The following is a 20,404-nucleotide window of genomic DNA, read 5'->3' as shown; positions in this document are numbered from 1 at the left end:
CTTGCAGAGATTTGGCGTACTACATCTTCAGGGATGCAAGAGCCCCAAAATAGCAGCTTATGAAATTTTAAAATCAGTGGTATGATAAACTCTGATAGAACCAGGCTGTGTTTAGAAGTGAATCATGTGATAAGTCAATTATGGGATTGATTATGAGATGCAGTTACAGCAATAAGAAGTGACTGTTTTAAAATGAAAGAAAAATTAGATTCAGAAAAAGTTTTGACTTGTTTTTCACCCCTGAACATTTTTTTAATCTCCTTTACATGCACTTACAGCCAACTCTGACTCAGAGCTAAGATGCCTTGATATGATTATTATTCTCTGGAGCTGCTGCTTTTCCTATCAGGAACACTGCAGAGCTATTGCAGTTAATACCTGCCATAATATCAGCTAAAAACTTGGCTACTTTGACTAACATACCTTGTATCTCAGGCAGAAATGATTTTACATTTCTAGCATTAAACATGAAAGTAACTGCTCGTTACGTCTGCTGGTGAGTTGGGAGCGTGGAGTAGCCTGCCTTTGTGTCAAATCTGCTAATTGCTCTTTACTCACAAGCAGCTCTAGAAATCGCAATGACCCGGCCTGTTTGTCCTGAGTGCTTTCATTTAACATACTGTTGATTTTCACTTCAGGTAGTTTCTCAGCCCTCCTGGCTAAAACTCACTGCCACGAGAAGACCCTATCAAAGCCTTGCATGAATTGTTTCAGTGCTGTGCTTAGTGGTGAATTGTACCCAATGTGGCATGGCTTACAGTTTACTGTGGACACAGTCTCCAGAATTACAGATTTGCTAACAAGTAGTGTTGAGAATCTCCGTATTTATGGGCAGCTCTGGGATGCACACAGTGGTATGACACCCATTCCCCCCAGGATCCGCTGCCCTGCTGGGCTGTGTGCTGCCCACCCCTGCCCTAAGTGAGGATGTGGAGCAGCGCCAGAGGGGCTCTTGCCAGCAGGGTTATGGGCTCTTTCTGGCCTGCCCCCACAACAAGAGCACAGATAAGGAGCAGATGAGGTTACAGCCTGGTTTTGAATGGAATTGCTGTTGGTTTCTCTCCTTTGGCTCAGTGTTTAGCCATGGCCTCTGCAGTGCTGTGAAGATCTGGTCCATGGAAGGAAGGGAGAGAGACTGCACAGTTTTTACGGCCACTGTCCTGCCCAAGGCACCATAACAATAAGCAAAGAAGTGCAGGTGAGCAGCAGCTGGATGGAGACAGCATACCATCTCTGCAGCTTTTTTGGCTTGAAAGGACAGGAGAGCTGCCCTGCTGGCTGCCTGCTAGTGCTGCTGGCAGATGCTGCCTGCACAACTGGTGAGATAAGCAAACCTCTCCATCCTCACCGAGCTCGCGTGCGAAGGCAGTGCACTTTAGTAGAATGTGTCCTTTTCATTGCATATTAAAATTAAGCTGTTAACATATTGTGGATTAAACCATTAACATAAACATTTTCACTCGTATAGGGTCCAGAAACACTATCCATATACAGGATTAAGAGAGCATATGTGAACAAGAGCTGTGTCCTTACTAGCTAGCAGCTGTGCAGCTTCTTCTGAATTCACAAGATAATCCTTCCACAGTGCATAAGCGGTTGCAGTGACTGTTGCAGGATTTCTTCAGTAGTAAACATTGCTGTTGTGACATGAGATTCTTTTCAGGCTCAACCCGGTTGTGTTTAAGTGAGGTAATTATCATCATTTTGGCTGAATGGACAAATCGGAGAAGTGCCTACACCTGTTAGAAGACTTTAAGGGGAAAAGCCGCCCTATTTCACTTGTTGCACTAAAGTGAGTTTAGCTGACAATTGAGCAGTAGGTAACATTTTGCAGTGCTTTTGTCTGATGCTAAAAAAACCCCAACAAAACATAAGCCTTCTGATGTATGCCAAAGTTACATGGAATACATACAAATGCTAAAATTGAGCATACGTCTTGCAAAGGAAGAATAAAATTGGAAAGAAAATACACTAAATCGATGCGAAAGTGAGATGTGACATTTACTTTCTTCTGTGCAAAATTTAAGCTAGAAGGCAAAAAAGTGCTTAAAGCTAAATAATAGCTAGCAGTAGTAAACAGTATTTGCTTTCAAAGAGCCATAGGAATTTTCATTAGTTTCTAAAGATCCATAAGGGGAAGGGATGATTTGGCTTGTATTACAGATACTGTGGCTGAGGCAAAGAAGTTAAGTAACTGTCCATAGCTGAGCCAAAATGAAATCTGACTCGGGTATTCCTGGTCTCTTGCCTTGTTCTCCGGTTGCTTGACTGTCATAGCAGACTGACATCAAAATATCAGGAAGGTCTACAAGTTCTTAGTGATTTGGTTTTTTTGAAAAAACTTGCTTAGCAACTTTGGTTCTCTGTAACAGACATAGTTTGTACCACAGATGCATAAAAGTGGTTTGAGCATGTCTGCTTCCAAATATATTTTATTTTTAGAAACTGCAGAATTTTCCCCTGTTCTTACCATTTCCTGTGGTTTTACTCTGGAGCGTGATGGATGAAGAAGGCTATTTGTGTGATTAAGGTATGAGAATAGAAATTGAATATCTTGGGTTTATAGATGCAAGTGAGTGTGGGATGGTCAGTCCTGTAAGGATACTAACACGTGGACTTCCTCATCTGTAAAAGAATATTTGTCTTACTTAGATGCATGTAGGAGAAGTGGGGCTGTAATGAGATATGCAAAGCCCTATGGAATCTTCATAGGAAATTGTCCATAAAAGTGATGTTAAATCAGTGAGAGTGTAGATACAGTACATTCACCTGTAGTAAGCAGTGAGAGAATTAAGCTAAATGGCAACAAGACACTGGAATGAGTGTTGACACAGGGAGTTAATTGAGAACAATTAAGTCTGTGTGTAGACAAGATCTACATAGTCCATTAGAACTGTATGGTGTTATATGAGTAGAGGGTGCAGGATTAGACCCATTGTTTACAAATTTATGTAATGCTTTACACTGTTTGGATGAATGGTGTTACACAAATCTGAGTCATAATTATTATTTAATTATGACCACATGTTTACTTTGAACATGGTGCTTAATATGTAGGAAAGCTGGGATAATATTGCAGCTTCAGTGTGTGAGCTGCTGTTTGCCAAGCAGTGTTTCATTAATGGCTTCTCATTCCGTGTGATGAAAATGCCTCCCTGGACTGCAAAGTTGCACTGGTTATGGTATGTAATGGGCAAATAGCTTTCACAAAAATGTCTTCAACTGGAACATTTTGAAACATGCATCGGAGATAAAATGCTAACTTATTGAAATTAATGCTGTTACATGTGCTGCTTGTGTATCATTTCAAAATATCTGAGATGCCAGTATTTCATCCTTGTTACATTGAGAGTGCAGAAAGCAAATTTCATAGTATGATTCATAAGATCAGAAGTGATACAGAATTTCTATAATTCATGTGTTGCTAGTTGCATTTGCATTTAAATGTTTAAACTCTTAAAAAAATCAGATTCTTTAAACTTTAATATTTTTCTTCTTTTTTTTTTTTTTTTCACTTCTAAGCATAATGAAGTTATTACTTCTTTCACTCCGTGTTTTGAGGTTTTCCTTTGTTCAGATCTTCCACTTCAGATACTGTGGAAAGCTTTAGATAAGTCTATGAGCAGCTACAGATATAAGCAAGGAAAAGAGCTTAGTGAGGGGATTTTTTTATATTTTCAATTTGTTCTTTTTTTTTTTTTTTTTTTTTAAGGAACCTGATAAAAAATATAATTTTGAGGGGTGCATAGGATATCCTAGGTTACAAGAGATGGGATGCTGTTCTAGGCTTTTTATGATAATAATGCTTTTTAAAGTGACTAAAGATAATGGAGAATGTTAGGCTTTTCTTTAGAATTCTTTTAATGCTTTCAATGGAGAGATACTGGTCCCTCTGAATGTGACATTTTACAATGATTGTCAGTGTTATTGAGAGGAGTGGAAAGGACATCTTTTGAGCACAGGCTCTGCACATAGGCTACTGTGAAGGGCAGCCTGATTGCTTCAAGAAATACTTGTCTTTACTTTAACCCAGTGCAGGAACAGACCAATTCCTGACTCTCTGAGTTCCTAAATCTCATATAGTGACTGCAGACCCTATTTTTGTCATGGTTTAAGGCATATGTTTTTCCCTGACACACTTGCCCCTGGTAGACCAGCTGATGAACCCTACTCACCAGCACACAGAAGATCCATGAGTCTCCTGGCTGTGGCAGGCTTGAGGTGACTTGACACTTACCAGATTCACCAAAAAAGCATTGGTTTTTTGTGTGGCCACCATGGATTCAGGATTGTCCCGAACACCTGTTTGCTCTGGGGGGAGATGACTTTTCCAATGCATTTTAAAAAAAATAATTTTTCAATAATTTAGAATACATGTGAGCTTTGTAATGGAGAAGAGGGGAGACATGCTGATTCCTGTACAAGAAACTTCTTTAAAAGTCCTAGGTGTTCAAAGTTTACTTAAACTTTCTTTCACACGAAAAGACATTCTGTTCTAGTTTACTGTTAAAAACAAAGTATTTCAGTAGAGGTAATTTACGTGTCACTTGAAAAGATTTTTGAAAGCAAGCTTTGTTTTTTTTAAGAAACCATTTTGTCTCTTCGATTTATTGGTTTGGTGTAGTAATGAAGGTAAAAATAATTTGTGAATGCAGTTTCCTTGCGAGGGCTTGAGTTTCTGCCCATGGCTCAAGCATTCCTGTGCTTTCCTCTGTGTTTTTCCAGCCCTGCCATACGATTGAATGTTTGAATATTGTAGTGTCAACAGCTCCTTGTATTTTCACTTGATACAGTTGAGCAAAAGTTTTGACATTCAGCTGAAATGTTTGAGGAGCCATTACCAGCATAATTCTGCTTCTTAAGTAAATCTCATCTTGGTGCTTGAAATCTAAATGGATTAATATTTTTAATGCCTTGTTTACAATGCTGCCTATGAAAGCCTGTATTTGTCTACTTGCCAACCTTCCTTCTTGGCCAGGAACCATTCTGGCGTGAATCTCCATGCTGGGCTCCCATCCATTTTCCTTGAGTCTCTCTGGTTCCCTCCCTTTTCCTCAGGGGCTCTCTGGAAGATTGTAAGAAGGGTTTTAATTTCTTGAGCAAGTCAGCTTTTTTTGACTCCTAAATATTTCTGCCCCAGCCCTGAATTTCAGAATTTTCCAGCCAACCACAGATAGCTTGCCCTGTTGGTGTTACAAAAAACCACATCTTTTCTCAGGTTTTGATGAAAACAAACCTAAAAACAAGCTAGTGTTAGCTTTGCAAGTGGGCAGAAAGAGATGGTTAAGAAAAAAAAGTTTGTGTGTCTGTGTCTGAACACAGTGCCCAGCAGTCAGGATGGAGTAAAGGTGAGCTAGTAGGTAACTCCTAATGTAGACTACATATGTTACAGCATACTACAGTATTCTGTCAGCAGAGCCATACTAGCTGGGAGTGCATGCCCCATGAAAGAAATTCCATCCCCCAAAAAAACACCAAAAAAAAACCCCAAACAAAAAAAAAAAACAAAACCAAACCCAGCCAAAATTGTGCCAGTCTTGTGCCACTGGCTTAAATATGATTGCTGAAATATGATTGCTGAGGGTCTTCGGGGGTAGGCAGGCTCTTAAAGGAGAGTCATGGGACATGCTGAGTGTGACATAAGCCAAAGTGCTAAAGCAGCAAGCAAGTTATTCAAAAGTAGAAACCAGGGGTGCATGGTATCAGAATACATTATGGTAAAATTATGCAGCTGTAGGTATGGTGAGCCCTCACTTCTGAGCAGGCCAGCAAATCGTCACCAGTGGTTATTTTGATATATGATACCCTGATGCTAATCTAAGTTGTTGAATGCAAAACCAAAGAAACCCCAGCCACAATAACAACCCTTAGCCGAGTGAGGAGCACTTGGCAATGCTCGCTGCCTTCTTAGAAACAGAGAGTGAGTGTGAGCTAACTCAGTGACAGGGTCCACGGGTTGCAGAGAGGGATGGATAGATCCTTGCACAGTCCCCTAGATCAGGTACATGTGGAAGGAAGAGGTGATGTCTCCATGTGGCATGACTGAGATTGGTCATCAAACAGCCCACCCCAAAGCAACAGACATTTCTGCTTGGTCTGTCTTTGAATAAGGTGGGGTGTTGCTGCCTGGTCTAGTGTTAGAGGAGAATGCAGCAAAGCCTGGCTGGATCACTGTTTCACGTGTCAGCCCCTGCCCTCGGTTGGGCAGAAGCCACCGTGACCCCATGGTGGAGGAGCAGCCACCTACTCCTGCCCTCAGCATGGTGCTGGCTGGCCTCCTGCCTGTTCCCCCCATTAGGAGCTGTGCTTAGTCCCCTGGCAGGGCCCTCCTGCACTAGAGTTGAAGACAAAGGCACAGATGCAAGGAGGTAGCTGAACCCACTTGTTCAGCTCTCCCGCCTTCCTACCCTCAAGGGACTTCAGGCAGGGAGCAGCCATACCCCAGGAGTGAGTGAGTGAGTGAGTGAGTGAACGAGCACGTGTTGGTGCACGTAAGATGCTGATTTCCAAAAATATTTTAATTTCTGGTTCTTAACATGCCATTTAGTTTTGAAAACATGGTATTACTCAAAATGATATGGATTGATGAGACAAAGTAATCTTGACAATCTTTCATTACAGATATACAAGATAAGATATATGAGTATCCTTAATGTTTTATAGACCAGTCTGTCTGGCACTATAAAAATATAAAAGTCTAAATCGCAGGGATAAGGAAAAAGGAAATGTGAGTTTAATATTTGAAGCAAACAAGTGTTTGGCTGCCCTTTGTCAATTATTGATAATTTTCTCTGCTGTTCAGAAATTATTCAGAGCTGGGGATTCTCAGTATTATATTTTTTTCAGAAGTCTTCTTACCTTTCTCAGACATCAGGATTACAAGACAAATGTGCAAACATGAGTGTGTGAGCCAGGAAATATGGCAGTGGAGGTGGCTGTGTGAGCGAGGCTGTAGGTAAACAGAAATAAAGTTAATTGGCAGTTTGCTTGTATAGCACAGGCAGCTGAAGTCCTTCTCACTGGAAGAAATTTTCTTTTCCCATTATCCTTCAGCATTCTCTTGGAGGGATTGTCTCAAGGGAAGTGAGTGAGTCAGAAAATATGCCAAGTTCATGTCACGGCTGTTTCGGCATTTCTTTCTCTTGCTGGCCTCCAGGAGCTTTATTGGCAAGTGATTTTAAAGGAAATGTTGGCACAGGAAGGCCTTATTGTTTATGTCATGAAAGTCTCTTGGCGTCTTCTGCCTTGTTATTTTCTCCCTTAAATGGGGAAATTAGGAGTGGGGGGGGACTGAGAAAGGAAAAGAGGAGAGAAGCAGAGTATTAACTTTCAGACTGTTGAAGGTTGCTACCAAAACTGTTCTCCCTACATCAGGATGTATCTTGGTGAGTTCTCTCTTTTCTTTTTCTCCATTGCTGCTTTGCAGGCTCTGCTGCAGCCAGTGGATCAATTTCTAAATTGTAGGTTTACTCTTCATGCTTTTCAAGATATGGCATTTGGAGAGCTTTTGGAAAGACAGAAGCCAGCAGTTTTCTGGTGGAATCTCCTCTGCCAGAACAAGGCAGGGAGAGGCAAACACAGAGCTCAGCCAAGGTCAGATCACTGCCACCTTCTCACACACAGAGCAGGGCTCTGTGATTGCCTGTCAAGGACATTTCATTAAATTATTTTCAATTCTGTGTACAGTTTGCATACAAAATGCAATGTGATTTATGGGGAAAAGAAAATAAAAATGGGAAGTTCTGTGGAGCAGATGCAGTGGGTATGGACAGGAACAATAGCGAGATGCTGGCTGCATGGTCAGAAATGCTGATCACTGAAAACCGAAGCAGAAAGCAAAAACATTAATTTAAATGTATACACATTCTTAAAAAAAACCAAAAAACCCCAAGCCAGTTCCCCCACTAAACTTATTCATATGCACTTAGGCAATTTTGGCATTACATAAAAACACACCAAAAAACGAATTACGTCCAGTGCAGCTATAAAAGTTGCTGTAGCCTGTTACCCTCAAATTAGCTGAGAGTTGTGGAGCCTCTGAGGGTGCTATTAAAGAATTAAATGTTAACATTTCAAATAATGTTTCAATATTTAATATTTTGTAATTTGGAAAGTGAACATTTGACTCTCTGCTTGTGATATGTCATAGCAGAAAGTCTGTTTCTAAGCCAGGTTAACTTTTATCTGTGATATTTGCCTCTCTGATATTTATATATGGAACTCAAAGAAACAGGATGAAAAATTCTTTCAGGTTAACATAGCCTTGATGTACAAAAAGAGCAAAAACCTATTTCTTCTGGATTTGTTACCAGCAGGAAAAAAAAAAAAAAAAGAAAAAAAATTTGAAGGCAAATGCTTATTTTTATGAGCTTAATACAGAGAAACTGACATCTAAGCCACTTTTCTTTGTACCCAGCTAACCTAAGGATTGTCTGTGGGATTAAATATCTATTTCAAGGCTGTGATGCAGTTTTTGTGATGTCTCTTCAAACACTAAGTATTTGTTGGTATATAATACATCTTTTTATTGTGGCATCATACTTGCATTCTGGTTACCTTTTCTTGAATGCTGTTTCTTAAAGGAAAGAGAAATTATTAATCTTGGCTCTGAAAACCTACATTGTTTCACTTTTCAACTCTTCTGTATGTTTTTGCTTTCTGACCTATTTGTGGGTCTATGCAAAATTCTATAGTGTATAATAGTTTAATTTGGGGAAGTTTTTCCCTCCCCCTCTTCCAGTTTTGTGCTTTGATTTGCTCAGATCTCGCCTTCACTTTCTTTAAAAATGTATATACAAGGTTACTTTAGAGTAAAAGTTGTAGCACATGCATTTCTAGACCTGAATATTCTTTGAGATTGTTATTTTTTCAGATTTGCAATCACTGTTACAAGAAAAGTACTGACTGTCAGCATTAAAATCCAGGGAACTAGAACCTGGATCTTGTATGGAAAGCATCTTTAGGAACAGTGACTGGTACTCACGTATCCCTGTTTTCAAGTATTTTTACCAAGATTGATCCATGAGAATAATTTTGTAAAACCATAACCGTAAAAACAGGGGTAGAATAACCTTCTTGTAAGCACTGTGTGATTTGTGTATAATTTCTGTGAACGAACATGTATCTGTAACAATATAGTCACTTTTAAAAGGATGTCCTAGTCGCATATAGTATATTATAAGTGAACTGTTTTCGGTATGTTGTAATTGCCATCTAAAATAGGACATAAACTTTTTTTGCTTTTCTCCATGTGCCTAAACATGTCTGTATCTGTAAATATATTCAAATAGTTTAAGTATATCAAAAGATAAACACTGTAATACTTATGGGAATATCACCATGGCTTTTTCTTCTGTCAGGAATCCTGCGTTTCTCTGTTCTAGCAGATACAAACGTTTGTGCTGTATTCCTTACACCTCATGTCATAACATGAGAAAAACCAAACCATAAAACAGGGTGTGAATAGCTGTACTTTGGGCTCTGTCTTCTATCCACTTTACCAGCCAGCCAAAATTCTTTAGACATGACAGTAAAAGTGCAATAACATTAAATCATCAGCCTATACCTGCTGCTCCAGTGTCAGATGCACTGTGGCAGAACTGCTTTATTGCTATGCGGGAGCACGAAATGAAATACATTAGAGCTCTGTTAACAGTGTGTCACTGTGAAATTTTACATGGAAAACTACAGTTTCCTGAATGAAAAGTTTGATTCAAAACCTTTTGCGTTAGGTAAGCCTGTGCTCAACGCAGGGGAAGGTTCCCTGATGGTCCTGTTCTCACCCTGGCGAGCTGCTCCATGGCAAGATGCCTGCTGTTGTCTAAGCCAAGTGGGTATCACATACTCCCCAGGAGATGGGAGCTGGTGGCCTTGCACCCCTTGGCTCTGCCTGGATATCCCGGGGTCCTAGGCTGCACCTGCACTTCGGCTTCTCTGAGAAGCTGCCGGTCCAAGGGGTGCATGATCCCAGTTCCCCAAACCAGGTTCTCTTGAAGCTTTGGCTAACAAGGCATAAGCAACAAATACAACATCAGCAGAAAGGATTTTTGTCAGATGTGAAGAGAAACTATGCACAGAATCACTGAGTGGTGGACTATGCCCCGTTCCCTCCTAGCTGGGCTGCAGGTCCTCCCAGGCTGGGTGCTGCTGTGGCGCCCTCCTCCTCCTCTTTGTCCTCTTCCTCTGGAAGCCTGGCCCTGGCTGGCTGCAGCCGATGGACGGCTCCGCTCCTGCTCTTCCCACTGGCCTCTTTGCCCCGTGTCTGGCTCCTACCTTGCCGTGGCACTTGCCAGAACCTGCAGGTTTTTCAGGCTTTAGTGTCCCTGTTGAGCTGGGTGAAAGCCAAAGGCAGTAGGTATACAGCAGAGGGAGGGAAAGTGGTGGTGGAGTGGTGGACAGCCTCTCTGACAAACCTTATTTCCTTAAGGAAGGGTGTTGGGAATGTCCTTCTTCTCTGTCCCCTGAAGCTTTAAGTCACCTGTGAGCTTGGAAACATTCATTTTGGGCCGTTCCATTGGTATTAGGGTTGTTGGTTTCCTTTGCAATGAACTCTACAAAAGTTCCCTCACCATTTCAAGAGCTACATCCATTCTCCCACACTTCTGCTCATTTTTATTGCATTGGAGAATGAAAGAAAAAAACATACCGGAAATAACAATCTTGTAAAGAAATATTTTCCACAATTAATAACTGTTAATTTCTGGTATGTCACATGTGTGAAGAGCTGATGGGGATGATGAGTGCTGTCAAACCACAGCTGCAGCTCACTGCTACAGGGTGGAAGGAGTGAGAACAGGGAGTCAATTATACTTTAGGATTGTGTTCATCATGCAGGTGAAGCAGCATGGCTTAACAAGGAGAGGACAAAATCTACATGTCTACCCGGTTCCCCAAGGGAGGCAATGGTTTGGGGAAAAAATGTGGTCTGTTTCTAATCTACATGAATTTCCAAAAGTTTTCAATAGGGTTCTTTCCTGAAGGCTTATAAAGTATTAAAGCTGCCATGAGATGAAAGGGAAACTCCTGTTGTGAATTAATAGTGGATTAAAAGGAAGCAACAGAGAGTAAATGGTCAAGTTTTACAATGGAGGGAAGTCACCAATGCTGTCCTGTAGGCATCAGTCCAAGTATCTGGGTGGTTCAACTTGTGGAAAAGGGGGTTAATACTGAAGTAATAAAACCCGTTGACAGTGCTAGAGTCAACTGAGAAGAGTTGTGGAAGGATATGACAGGCTGAGTGTGACTAAATAATAAGATGGCAGAGGAGATCTGTTGACAGTAGATGCTAATATAGTTAGAAGGAGAAGAACTGCAGTCAGAGTGGACTTGCAGCCACTTAGGAAAAGAGTAGTAGTGTTTAATAGATGCTTTTATAAAGTTAACAGCTGAATGCCCATCAGATATCAGAAACAAACATTGGGAATTTGTAGAAAGGGGACAGAGAAAAATGCCATATTCTCCACATTTCACTCTATACAGGACTGCATCCAAGTCATGTGATCTTTTTTCTGACTTGTGAGATTTTCATATCTGTAGTGTTAAAGCACATAAAACAACACGATAATTTCCATCCTTAGATGCATCTTTTTCTGACATAATCTAGAATCCCTGTAATACTGAAGAATAAATGAAGACACTCTGACTTTTAACCCTTGCTATTTTTACAGTATTAATGCCTATCAATATTGTAACACTTTGATGGAAGGATCTAGCAGTTTATCTTACTGGTAAATAAGAAAAATAAAACTAATAAAGCCCAATTTGTATGAAATATCCTGGGAAGAATTACAAATGTGAGTAGCCTTATGCCGAACAGAAGCCCTCCTCAATAAACAAGCCTAGTTCAACTGGGGAAAATTATGTGTGCTTTGCTGTAGCTGGCCTGTCTTCCATTATGTTTTATTCCAGGATGTGTTAGTCTCAAAAGACTTTTTGAATGGGTGGATTCAGATGTAAGTGCTTACAACTGTTACACCTATCAAATCCTGTATTTATTCCTGAGGAATTTTACCTAGAAAAACTTGTGCCTGTAGGTATTAAGCATCAGGATCCTGTCCATAAATATGTAAAATTAACCAGTTTGCTATAGGTACTTTGCAGGTACAATAACTGATAGGTATTTTGTATATATTTCAATTCTCCTAGTTACAAACTTGCACATGAAGTATAGTCCATATACTATGTTTCATGGTTTCTGCATTTCCTTCTGCAGCCATCTGAAGATTTAAGGTATCTAGTAGAAGAAAAATACTGTAATCATGGATTCATGAAGTCATTTGCATATGGTTTTATATGAAGTTTCAATTTCCCCATTTCTAAGAAAATAAGTTTAAAATTCTTTGCCGCCTCCAAAAGGCTCAAGATCATACTGACCAGACTGCTGTTCAGAATTATGTAGTTGCATTGAAATAGCTTAAAAGATTATTGCTTCCCTGATAAAAAAGATAGATTATGCTAACTTTTTCTAATGTTAACTTAATATATATAGAGAGAAGTACTAAGTAATTTTACAATTTACATATATACTCAAATTTAAATAGAAAAAGATTGAAGTTGAAGAAAAGTAGAATAAACTTTGATAATCAGTGTGTTTTTAATGTAAAAAGTCATGCAAAGATGGCCACTGTATAAATGGATTGTGCATAATGAGAGAAAAAGTTGTTTCTGCATTACTTAGTTTCTCATTTTTCTCCCTGACATTTTGAATCAAGCGTTAGTCTGCCGAACAGATTAAAAATATCAGAGGTAAAACAAAGAGCTAAACTTTGTCTTCAGGATGTAGTTTCATTAACTTGATTGGGCATTACTCAGAGTGGATCCATTTTTAGCATATTGCATTTGCATACTGACCTTTTCTGTGCTGTGAATGAAAATTGGTGCTGTGATGTGTTGATTAATCCCATAAAAATAACATTTAAGGCTTCATTTAAATATATTCTTAGGTGAACAAATCCATTATAATAATAAAAATGTCCATTGCAATAATAAAAATAAATCTAGGTAACTTCCAGATATCTGAAAAAGATGGTCTTGCAAAGCTGTCTTATTTTCAGAAATGCTGACATTCTCCTCCTGTCTTTGTTAGCTGTCACTACAGTGCAGAACTGTTAAAAGTTTAACTATCTTACTCAGGATAGATCTAGACATCAGGTCTGAAATGAGGAATGCATACATTCACGTGTTTGCACGTACTGACAACATCAATTTGGAAAAATGTCAGCTGAAACCTTGAGACAGAGTAGCTACTCCAATTGAGCTACATAAATGGACACTTATATTCCTCTTTCAATGTGATTTCTACATAGTTTAATTTAAACTGAAAGTAGACATACTCCAGAGGAAATAATCTGGAATAGTTAATGTGTAGATTGCCCTAAGTAATGACTGAAAAATATGTAGAGAGCTGTGTTATCCTGCTGAGGTCCTAGGTGGAGTACCTGCTCCACTTCTGTGTTGTAGGTGAGATAATAAGCAACAGGAGACATTCTAGACAAGAATATAAAAAAATATCAAAGGCTTAGGAAGCTTGTGTTCAAAGTAAAGGTTTAATGAAACACAGCTGATTAGTTTTGCAAAAAGTTGACTGGGAAGACCATAGTAGTAGTTCTCATGAAATGCATGCAACTTAGCTGTGAAGAAGAGGGGAAGCCAGCATTTCTTGTGGGTATAGCAAGACACAGGGAGTTGAATTTACAGAGAAATAACTCTGTATTAGGACAAACAATCTATTGAAGGGAAGAGATGAGCAGTAGAAGAGGGCTGCTTAGGGGAGGTGAGGTGTTTGAAAATAGCATAAACGGGCCTGAATTTACAAGAGACTTCAGCAACTAGCAAATCTCCCTTAGTCCCACCTACTGAGGAGTTCACTTTGTCTCATGCAAGACATGCTGTAGTAGTCCTGATAGGTAACCTACCAGAATTTATACAAAACTCTGTAAGATTAAAATCCTTTACAACTTTTTTGTCCTTCACCTTGAACTTACTGCAACTCCTGCTCACAAATTAGAGCAGTATCCACCCTGCCAGCCTGTCCATGTGGACAGGCCAAGTAAAGTCACCACTGGATTGGAGCTGATGCTGTCATAGAAAGAATGCACTTCAGACTTGTCAAAATGCTAAAAGCCTGTTGAAAGCTGCAGTTAAGTTCTTAGCACAAGGCTTAAGGATGTTTAATTGCTATACACAAACTGGGAAAATACATGCAGATTGTACTATTTCAGAGATGTTATTTGGTGTTTAACTTTCTGCTGTTTCTGGGAAAGAGAAAGCAAGCTTTCCGTCCTTCACACTCCAGCGTTCATTCTGAATGCCGTTTGCTGTACAGCCTTCCGTGGCACCTTATTTAATTAGCACTTGCTGCATTTCTTCTCCTGAAGAGAATTGTGATAGTGGCAGACTTTGTGTCTTTATTACCAGTGAGATGGGAAAGGCTCCTGTAACTTTTATAACTGATCAGCTGAGACAGTCTGGTTGCTCGCGGTTCCTAATGAGCAGCGCATGACACAGTGCAGAGTATTGGCAAGATTAACGAACCCAGATTTCCTTACCAGCAGACTGACTTGTAATAGCAATATAGAGAAGGAGTGAGAGCCTTAGCACATACTCAGTAATGAAGCATTATACTGAAATGAAAATCCTTTGCAACTGGCTAGAGAAATACGCAGAAACCTAAGGTTTATATTTGCAAATCTGAATCCATGCAAGCAGTTGTGGACTGACCGTTGCTAAAAGACTGAAGCCCTAAGGGGGGAATCCACTGTTGACCTTATTTTGGGAAAATATTGCTATGCAGGAAAACAGATCAGAATATTCTCCTCTCCAAAAATGTTCCCAGTTCCCTTGGTGACACCCAAGGATATTTTTTTGCTTAGCTAAAGCCCCTGACAGTAAGTTTGTGACATCTTTAACAGCCCGCCTTGTTTTTTAAGAAGAAATTATTATCACATAAACCCCCTGAATTAAATAATAGTAATTCTCATATCTTCTGATCAATGGATTCATGCAGAGCTTTCCTCCTTATTGGTGAAATTGTTTTCTACATGCTGTTATTTGGAAAGGTAACGACACTTGCTATGGTTCCAGACTGAGGATTTGCAAATACCAGATTTTAATTTGAAATTTGTGATTTGGCAATGCAAACAGCTCTAAGAAAGTGTAATCTTTTGGTTAATCTTTAAATGGTGAGGACACAGAGAGACTCACTGGAGTTGAATCACATATTATAACCATTCAAGTCATACTTTGGCAACTAAAGTGCTTGAAAACACCCACTGATTTCTTTGTATTTCCTCACTCTTAAGGAGGACCAGAAAGATGAAACCTTAGGAGTCTATATGAAGGGGGAGTGAAAGCAGCCTAACTGAATATGGGCTTTATCCTACATTCCTCTAAGGTACTGAGCATCTGCACACTGGAGGAAACAGTGACTTTATTTGGAGATCAAAATGCTAAGCACAATACAGGAGTCCTTTGTAGGTAAATGCATGAAGGTTTTGCTTTGTGACACCTGTTTCTCAGAGTTGGAAGGTTATTTCAGGATTAGTTCTCGGGGTTCCTTATGGTACCTTATACGTGAACCTGCTCCATCTGTCCTTAGTGAGAAATGCCTTGGAGAGGAGTGGAAGCAAAGTCCCACCCCTAAGCTAGTGAATTTGGGCTGACAGCACACACTTCTGGAGCCAGGCATGTCAGATCCATCCCCGTCTCCTGAATGCAGGAGGAAATGCCCTGTGCACGACAGATCAGGATTGCAGCACTGAAGCTTTCTTATCCATATCTCTCATCTTCTCTGATTTGGTCTCCGGCTCTGCACCTCCTTGCTAGGTAGGTAGCATTGGCCAAGGTGGGGGTCTTTCAGTGTCCCTGCTTGAAGCTGTTCCTCTTGTTATATAAATTATTTAAATATTCCCTGAAACCACAGAAAGAAAAATTTCAGTCTCTTGTGGGAGAAATCTGTGCAGCATGGAACTGAAATCAGCCTGTAGTTGTTTTACATTGGTTTGAAAAAACAAAACAAAACAAAGTATCGATCTTCTTTGAAAGAACAGTGAGAGAAACAAACATTCCCCAGCATTGAGTGGGGGTTTATTTGGTCAATCCACAAAAATGTAAGTTGCTTCAGGTGCATTACATGGTAAGCCGACTTTTGTAAGATAGAAGAATATTTCAGAAATCAGCTATCCAGTTCCAGAGCAGGTGAGACGTATAAACGATGTGTACTCCTGGCTTGGTAAAATTTCAGCTGAAGCCCTTGTGAGATGGTGTACTAGTGAGGGCTGTGGAATTGCAAATGAGCGCCGCTCTCCATCTTCTCCTGGGTGGTGTAGGCAGCTTTCTGCTCTAGGCTGCTGCCTACCTTGCCTGCTGCCTCGAGCTATCCCTGTTTTTCCATGGAAGAATACAAGCAGTGGGTAGAAGTTCTCTTGAACTAAATTGGCTTGAACAGGATCAGGCTGTGATTCAGGATCAGATTGCTTGTCAGTTTTTCGCTTTTGCAAAGTTGAAGTATTGCATTTGGGAATCTCATCTTTATCCAGTCCATCTGAAACAGGGAACCCATGATCATTGGAAAGAGGAGCTTTGCTTGTGATCATTCTTTTATACAGCTACCAAATGTTATATCTGAGTCCCAAATAAAATCTGGGGTTTAGATCAAAAACCTGGAGAACTGTGATTGCTGCTGCCTAAGAATTATAGAAAAGGCCATATACTCATCTTGATTTTTTTGAAAATTAAATCAGTGCAAGTTCTTTTTATCTGATTTAATAATTTAAAATCTGCTGAGAATTCAATAGTTTATAGTAAAAACAAAAAATTTCCCCCAGTGCAGTAACAACAAAAAAAGCAGACTCATTATTTTATGTTATTTAACTTGTAAATGCGATTTTTTGACACTGCATGTAGTTGATCTTCTTCCAAACTTTCGGTATTTCAGTGATGCACAAATCCCAACAAACAGAGTTTTTTCTTTAGCAGCTTATAATTTTACTTCTATTAAAAATGTACTGTGTTTAAAATATCCCTTTTATTGAGAGAGCAGTAAAAAAGATTGTATGGTACTGTTCAACATTCTAGCAGGCATCTAAACCAAACAAGAAAAATGCTGGCAATGGCTGACATCCCAAATTGCAGATTCTTCCTAGGATTGCCTGGATTTTCCAGTTGCTTTGTGCAACTGCAGTTGAATGGTGCTTTGCTCAGTTGTAGATGTGCTGTGGATGCAGGAGATGCTGTTCGGTGGAGATTTCAGTCGCTGCCTCTGAGCAAATGGAACAGATTTTCATAAAACTTTGTAGTAAGAGGTAATACATTTAGAGAAGTTTCTGGGTTTGTATCTACTGTAGTTGCTGTGGTGTGGAGCCAGTCGGATTTATTTCTGTGAGCTGGTCTCTGGATTTTATTAAGTATTCATAATGAATAAGCTGCTTTTTCTTCTTTTTGTCTGTCTCCAGCAGAGAATTGTAGGACTCCCCTTTTATTTTTGAGGATATTGTCTCTCCTAGATGAATTCTTGTCTGGTATCTCCCTTCATATTTGAAGCAAACTTCCGAAGTGTAGTCAGCACCTGAAGGCAGCACATCTGTCTGCTGGAAAACAGCCGTAGTTATTTCACCCATCAGCATCAGTAATCTACACTCTGAGGGGGGGTGTTTGGATTCATGTATCTGTGAGGATAATATGCTACATACTCTTTTTTTAAGGATAATTTTTGTGGTATCTAAAGACGGTCATACTTAAAAGGAAAACTGTGTCTGTATGAAACTAACTGAAAAAAGATCCAAGGTTTTTTAAAAAAAGTGCCAGTGGGAAAAAAAATAATCGGAGGAAGAGACTTCTGTTTTCACCTAGTTCCTTTTGTTACAAAGATAATACTTTCAGTGTAAGAATGCAATACTTTCATGTAGCATTTTTGTGAAGAAATATGGGCAATTCAGTTTCATTACCTGCTCTGCTGCTCACTGAATTTGAAGGCATTAACTCCTCATTTGGAACTAGGCAAGCAGTGAAGTGACTTCAGATGATTTTGCCAGCATACATATGTTATGTAGAGGCATATAAAAATAATCATCCCCTCCTAGCCAGTGAAATTATCCTGGCAAAGCTGCTAATATATATGAAGCTATGCCAATAAAAAAGTGCAGCTGCCTCTATCAGTTTAGCTGAAGCCATTTTGGGGAGGTGACGCCGCGTTGGTGGGGAGAGTTTCCTTCTGCTGGTGTGGGTGTAAGGAGGAGGCTGGGAAGAGGCAGATGCTGTCAGGCTTGGCACAAGCACCACCACGGCAACCCCAGATGTTCCATCCATCTACCTCAGATGTTCCCCTGCACCCATTCCACGTAGTCCTGCCAACCACACCAGCAGGTCGGCACACACTGTGTGCTCAAAATAACTGGCTTGGTTGATTCTTCTGATTTGGGACAACAGGCTGCAGTAGTCAAGGGCATGGCCACCTGATAGATACCTGTAAGCAGCCCTGGTTGACGTTTTTTGCATCTCCTGTTATCCCTTTTGCCATTTCTTAACCCTCGTTTTTGCTGCCCTTGTACTTTTTTTCTACACTCCAGTCTCCTCCTAGAGAAGCAACCCACCCTGAATTGTTTCTGTCTTCCCTTGATCCCATTTTTCCATGTCCATCCCAACATGGTATTTTAGATACCATTGCCTAGGTAATCCTGGCTGCAGGATGGGTCCTGCTGGCCCTGCACAGCTGTACTCCCCAGCAGGTCCTCTGCCCACCCCTTCCCTCATCTGTGACACTCAGTTGTTTCTCACCAACTTCAGCCATCAGGGAAATCCAGCTATCCATCATGTCTGTTAGCAATGTTGAAAGCATCAGTCTGCCCGTCTGGCATCTTCTCCAGGGATAGGGAGTCCTACCCAAACCCCACAGGTAGGTGAGGATTGGCAGCTCAGATCCTACAGGAAGCATCAGAGAGGAAGGAGGCGGACTATGGTCACTGCTGTGGGAGCATTGCCAGCAGCTGTGTGACCTGCAGCCCAGGGCAGTGGCTTGCCTGAAAGTGGCAAATTTTCAGGCCAGTTTGAGCCAATTTGGCAAGATGCCAAAGGGGGGCTGGCACTTGGCAGGCAGACCCTTTTGTCCCTGAATTTAATGTCCCTAAATTATGTATTCCCGTGGGCAAATATTTTGGGCCCGATTTAGAAAAAGCCATCTTGTTGCCAGTGTTACTGCTTCTGAAGGGTAGATGTCCAACAAAGGACCAACCTCTTTGAACCTGGTGAAGGAAGTACAGTAAATAAGAGAACAAAGCAAAGGAATAAACAGATGGGCAGAGGAAAAGGCTTTCCTTTGTAAAATATGAAGGCCTGGCCCCTCGCCCAGGCAGACTCCATAAAGTAAGGTAAAAGTTGTATGAAGGTTGCAGGCATGATGGTCCCAGTAGACTTTATTGAGCCCACTCAATAAAATTGAGCACACATGAAGAAGTAAGTACAGAATTTGGCATGACAAACTCTTCTTTGTGTCCCAGCCCATGCTAGAGGAACATGGTACAAAATACTTGACGTCAACAGAAAGACTCTCTCTGCTTCAGTGGGCTTTCCAGCAGACCTTTATCTTTTCTCTCACTATCTTAATGCTAGCAGGATGACTAATACAGATATCCTAAAGCTGACAATGACATCTTAAATCTGTCCTGGAGGATTGAACAGAATATTTACTTCTACAACTGTGCGGGGTTTTAATGAACTGTAGCCCATTACTCTACAAAAAATAGTGTAAGGATTAATAAAATCAAAATGAAGAAATATATGTAAAGTATAGGAAAAGGATATATTATTTTAAAAGAAAGAGAACTGTAAGAGAGACACGTATGTTGGCTGTAACTGCTGACCACAATAGCTCCAAAATAAAGCCCAGCGTGGTTGTGAATTCCAGCAAATTGATGGATTGTAGTGATGTCAGTTTGTTCAGGAGAGAGGAGATGTCTGTGTTACTAAAGCATTTCCAGTGGTCCAGTACTGTCGATGTCGAGCACTCAGGAACTGTAAGTCAGCTCATTACTGGCAATTCTGCTTTTTCATCCGTAATTTTTAAGACTTTTTTTGTTTCATGTTATTGTCTGTATGTGAGCAAGGACAGCACTTTATAGTCCACTGTACCCTGGACTATAAAGCTTTAGTTTTTGTGCCTCTTCAGAAAATCCTGATATTACACCAGTCTCACTTTTGAGAGGTCTACAAAGATCAAGTTGTGTCTTTTTTTTAAAAAGCAGCTGGTTTTAAAGCATACCTCATCCTGTTTCACACATTTTTTTTAAATTATTTTTTTTTTCCTGTGATTTGGTTAGGATACCTCAAAGAAAATTCTAATTTTAAGTCATTATAAATAACTCCTTATGTAAGATTCTTCAACAGCTTCACAGATTCTAAAAAATAAGCCCTC

General features: G+C 40.2%; 1 protein-coding gene across 9 annotated transcripts in view; it reads left to right on the top strand.

Moving 5' to 3' along the window:
- THRB (thyroid hormone receptor beta) overlaps positions 1-20,404 on the top strand; it is a 172,680-nt gene that overhangs the window by 86,287 nt on the left and 65,989 nt on the right. The window contains exon 1 of one of the 9 annotated variants that reach the window (XM_051610040.1): positions 2,507-2,530. The exons of the other annotated variants lie outside the window; for them this stretch is intronic. The gene's annotated coding sequence lies outside the window, so the exon portion shown is untranslated. Of the gene's footprint in view, positions 1-2,506; positions 2,531-20,404 lie in introns of those variants that run through there. 9 annotated transcript variants of the gene reach the window in all.

Source organism: Apus apus, chromosome 2 (genome assembly GCF_020740795.1).
Source record: "Apus apus isolate bApuApu2 chromosome 2, bApuApu2.pri.cur, whole genome shotgun sequence".
In the NCBI taxonomy this organism is placed as follows: domain Eukaryota; kingdom Metazoa; phylum Chordata; class Aves; order Apodiformes; family Apodidae; genus Apus; species Apus apus.
The sequence above is the reverse complement of the archived record's forward strand: the minus strand, read 5'-3'. Positions and strand labels throughout refer to the sequence as shown.